General features: G+C 42.8%; 1 protein-coding gene across 2 annotated transcripts in view; it reads left to right on the top strand.

The window, feature by feature from the left end:
* Positions 1-5412, top strand: part of pcdh15b (protocadherin-related 15b) — a 1523107-nt gene that overhangs the window by 997451 nt on the left and 520244 nt on the right. The gene's annotated exons all lie outside the window — the stretch shown is intronic.

The raw sequence follows: 5412 nt of genomic DNA, 5'->3' as shown, positions 1-5412 counted from the left end.
CCCCCCCCCCTCCCCTCCCCCCACTTCTCTCCTCCCTATGCCCCCAGCTATTTATAATCTACATTTATGGGGTGGATACAGGGATAGAAGGCTCTAAAGCCAATCGGCAGATGATACAAAAATAGGTGGGATAGTAAATTGCAGTGAGGAAATAAGAACCTTGCAAATGGATAAATAGATTTGGATAGTGAGCCAAAATGTGGCAGATGGAGTTTAATGTGGATAAGTGTGAGGTCATGCATTTTGGTTGGAAAAATGGAAAGGCATCCTATTTAACAGAAGGGGAGAGACTTCAGGATGCTCCAGTGCAGAGGGATCTGGGTATCCTTGTTCATGAGTCAGGTACAGCAGATAATAAAGAAAGTGAATGGGATGATAGCTTTTATAGCTAAAGGAATAGAATATAATGGTAAGGAAATACTGTTGTGACTATACAAGACATTAGTGAGACCCCACCTAGAGTTTTGTGCACAGTTTTAGTCCCCTTAGTTGAGGTAGTGGCATTGGAGGCAGTTCAAAGGAGGTTCACTAAATTTATCCCAGAGATGAGGAATTTGTCATGTGAAGAGAGATTGAATAGTTTCAGTCTCTATTCTCTGTAATTTAGAAGAATGAGGGGAGATTAAATTAAGTTATTCAGGATGATTAAAGGTATGGATAAAATAGACATAGAGCGGCTGCTTCCTCTTGTGGAGTGTTTTAGGACGACAGGTCAGAGTCTTAGGATAAGGGGTAGCAAATTTAAAGCATAGTTGAGGAGAAACTACTTCTCCCAAAGGGTTGTGAATCTGTGGAATTCACTACCCCACAGATGCTGGGACAGAGATTAAATTTAAGGAGGAGTTCAACAGATTTTTAATTGGTCATGGGTTGAAGGGATATGGAGAGAAGGCAGAAAAATGGGGGTGAGGAGTATATCAGCCATAATTGAATGGCAGAGCAGACTTAGATTACTTCTAGATTAGATTACTTTACAGTGTGGAAACAGGCCCTTCGGCCGAACAAGTCCACACCGACCCGCCGAAGCGCAAACCACCCATACCCCTACATTTACCCCTTACCTAACACTACGGACAATTTAGCATGGCCAATTCACCAGACCTGCACATCTTTGGACTGTGGGAGGAAACCGGAGCACCCGGAGGAAACCCACGCAGACACGGGGAGAATGTGCAAACTCCATACAGTCAGTCGCCTGAGGCGGGAATTGAAACCGGGTCTCTGGCGCTGTGAGGCAGCAGTGCTAACCACTGTGCCACCGTGCCGCCCACTTGAAGGACTGAATGGCCTAATTGCACTCCAATACTTTATAAACTTAAGATAACCATTCAGGTGAACTCATTCATGCAAAAATTTTAAAAATGACCTATTTCTCCTTTCATGTAATGTACTTGTAATCGTATGTGTGCTTTTAGAAGTTGTTAAGGATTTTGTTTTGATTGCTGTTTCAAATTGTTGTCTTGATGTTTCATGAGACACTCATGTGTTTATTCAACTGTGATTGTTTTTCCTCCCTGTGTTGAAGTACTTGTAACCTTCAATGTTAAATTCTGATGTCTGTAACATTCTGGATTTTTTAGGTCCTTGCAGAACGATGTTCATTTTTATTTGAAAGAGAGTGAAAAAATTTACTTAGCATGATATATTTTCTAAAACAATATATTGCCTTCTTTTGTTGTTTTTTTCCCAGTTGTTTTATTTTCTAGCTTATTATCATTTGTCTTGTATTTATGTTGCACTCTTTTATCCATCTGAGAAGTTAAAGGCTTAAATCTCCTGGGCTAATTAAGTATTTTTTCTTCACCTTTTAATCTTCATTCCTGTCAGATGAATATGATAATTTTTCATTTTCATGGAGGAATTGTAATCCTGGGATATAGCCCTTTTGAAGTCTAAGGTTATTTGCTTTTTCTCTTCAGCTGTCAAATTTCAATTCTCTTTCTCTCATCAATAGAAAAAAACCATTTTGCCACTGTATCTGACTTTCCAAGATATACTGCAATGAAAATGCACTTCACAATTTGAGTGATGGGCAAGGAATCAGAAATCGAAGCTGCATACCTTATATACTTTGGCTCAAAGAAAATACATTTGCCAAAGAGCACTTGTTGGCTATAACACTTCACATGTAACTTTCAGACAGTATAGAACTCCAAACTTATTTTGTGCCCAATAGAAACAGTAATTTTGTCAGAGTATGTCAGACAATTTATTGAGAGAAACATGTAGCCCAACCATTAAACTGGTTGATATTTCATTGTGTTTCAAACTTTTTTTGAATGAGTTTTACACAAACCCAGAGGCCAGAAAAGGAGGCAAGGGGTGGAACAGAAGGGAAGACCTGTGATAGTATGAAAGGCAGGAAAGATTAAATGAAGAGGTATAATAGTGTAAGACACTGGAGGTGATAATAAAAGATGCATAATATATTTGAGGTGGGGATCTTCAATTTCCATCGAAAGTGATTTGGCAACACCAACATTGAATGCTATTGACTCAGTTGCCAGCTTAGTCTGTGGCAGTCAGGTCATAGAGATCCAACAAAACTACTTGACCTTGTCTTCATCAATTTGCCTTTCTGTAATGCATCTATCCTTTACAGTATTGTTAAGAGTGACCACTGTACAGGCCTTATGGAGACTAAGTCACATTTTCACTTTGAGGTCATTCTTCCATCATATGGTGTGTGGAGCATATGTCTTGTGATGTGGACGTTTTGCTGCTGTCCCTTTCTTCAGTGCTTACTTCTGCTCATATGATCACGTTATCATGTGATAACCTAACTATCTTTAATGTAGTAGCAACTGAAGCATATGCATCTGTGTAGATCAGATTATTCTCAGAGTACCCACCCACTCTGGGGCTCCTCAACACACTCCCTTTTAGGATCATCTTAGCATCACCCTTTTAGGAAAGAGATGAGTAGATTTTTTCTCTCTCTCTCAATGGGTCATGTAACTTTTGAACTCTCCACTTAAAAGGCAGTGTCAGCAGGGCCATTAAATATTTTTAAGATAGAATATTTTTCTCCTGGGGTGTGTCAAGGGTTATTGGTAGATAGATGAGAAATGTGGAATTCAAATCGCAAATAGATTATGGTCTCTTTCTATTTTGTATTATCGCATACCTTTGAAGGTCAAGTACATGAATTTGTGACAAAGGAAAAGGTGCAAACTTACCATACTGTATATCATTGTATTTCAGTAAGTTGTGACGTCAAATCAACAAGTGACTAAGTCCCATATGGCAGTGCATTGTTTAATACTATCACCAGGTGTCTGGGCCATCCCATCTCTCTGACACTGATATCTGGTCTGTGTGAAACACTTTAAATCCAGAGTTTCCTGCTTCATCATGATCAGGATGGCTATGGCTGTGGTTTGACCGTTGGAGGTGTGCACTTTCTTCTGCATGAGAGAAAGTAGTGTGTTATGAGTGTGATTAGATTAGATTCCCTACAGTGTGGAAACAGGCCCTTTGGCCCAACAAGTCTACACCGACCCTCCGAAGAGTAACCCAGCCAGACTCATTCCCCGACCCTATGTCTACCCCTGACTAATGCACCTAACACTATGGGCAATTTAGCATGGCCAATTCACCCGACCTGCATAGCTTTGGATTATGGGTGGAAACCGGACACCTGAAGGAAACTCACACAGACACAGGGAGAATGTGCAAATTCCACACAGACAGTCACCCAAAGCAGGAATCAAATCTGAGTCCCTGGTGCTGTGAGGCAGCAGTGCTAACCACTGAGCCACCATGGTGCCCACACATATAACCTAAAGAGAGTCCATTAGTCCCAAACCAACTCATCATCAATGAGCCCTGTGCTGCCATCATTCCTCCACCGCCTCACCGCCGTCTACATCAGACCTAACCAACATTGAAGTTGCCACTCTCCAATTTCATCTTTCGCTACTGGGCCAATTGTTCTTTGTCACCATCTCGGTGTATCCTGCATTGGACCCACCAATTTCAGAGTCTCCTCACTCACTGCTGGGCCTACCTTGTCTCCGCTGATGAAACAACTGCCAATTCAATGTCCCATGCTCCCACCCAGAAAAGTAAGTATGTGCTCACTCGCTGTCACCACAAGGTCTGCCCTGAGCCCACTTGTCATCACCACAGGGTCCACTTGTCATCACCATGGCATCCATGATGGGCCCTCTTGAGTCTATGCTGGGGTCCCTTGTCATCGCCGATATCATGTCAGTTCAGGACATTTGGTAAGTAAAAAGATGAAGATCTGAGGAGGTGCCTGGAGAGAGGGAAAAACCACGGGGAAGCCCAAGCTGTATTGGTCAGCAAGAGTACTGTTCAAGAGAATACCACGTCAGGTAGTGATGGTTGTCATCTGAAAGTGGAATAATGTTTATCTTACAACCTAATGAGGTCACTGAAGCATTTCTGATACTGAATTCAGATTCTGTGCACCATACTCAAACTGAGTTGAGTCACATCTGCTGTTTACATGATTAATCTCTTCCTCCTGTTCGTAAGAAAGAACATCATACTTTGTGATCCTCAGCACTTCCAGCATTCCCAGGTAGAGTCAGAAAACAAGAATAACAGTCTTCCTACATCTGTCTGCACTGTTCCTGCCTTCATTACCCTTCAGGAAGCAGCTTTCTTTAGAGTCATTCTGACTCTTGCTGGGGTCCTTTTATAAGGAGAAGCTTCTTTGACCAAATGCAAGCTAATATTGTGCCTGAACTATGGCACATTTAAGAGAGAGATGGGGAGGAATTTCTTCTCTCAAAGGGTTGTGATTCCATGAAATCCTTTATCACCGAGGGTGGCTGTTGAGGCTAAGTGTATTAGTGGTTGAAATAGTCAGATTTTCAATCAGTAGGGAAATCAAGGGTTATGGGGAAAAAGGAGGAAAGTGAAGTTGAGGCCTATCAGCTCAGCCCTGACCTCACTGAATGCTGGAACAGACTCAATGAATTAATGTGTTGCTGGAAAAGCGCAGCAGGTCAGGCAGCATCCAGGGAACAGGAGAATCGATTTTTCGGGCATAAGCCCTTCTTCAGGAATGAGGAAAGTTTGTCCAGCAGGTTAAGATAAAAGGTAGGGAGGAGGGACTTGGGGGAGGGGCGTCGGAAATGTGATAGGTGGAAAGAGGTCAAGGTGAGGGTGATAGGTCAGACTGGGGTGGGGGCGGAGAGGGCGGGAAGAAGATTGCAGGTTAGGAAGGCGGTGCTGAGTGCGATGGATTTGACTGAGACAAGTGGGGGGGAGGGGAAATGCGGAAACTGGTGAAATCCGAGTTCATCCATTGTGGTTGGAGGGTTCCTAGGCGGAAGATGAGGCGCTCTTCCTCCAACCGTCGTGTTGTTGTGGTCTGGCGATGGAGGAGCCCAAAGACCTGCATATCCTTGGTGGAGTGAGAGGGGGAGTTGAAGTGTT

Source organism: Chiloscyllium plagiosum, chromosome 22 (assembly GCF_004010195.1).
Source record: "Chiloscyllium plagiosum isolate BGI_BamShark_2017 chromosome 22, ASM401019v2, whole genome shotgun sequence".
Classification (NCBI taxonomy): Eukaryota; Metazoa; Chordata; class Chondrichthyes; order Orectolobiformes; family Hemiscylliidae; genus Chiloscyllium; species Chiloscyllium plagiosum.
The sequence above is the reverse complement of the archived record's forward strand: the minus strand, read 5'-3'. Positions and strand labels throughout refer to the sequence as shown.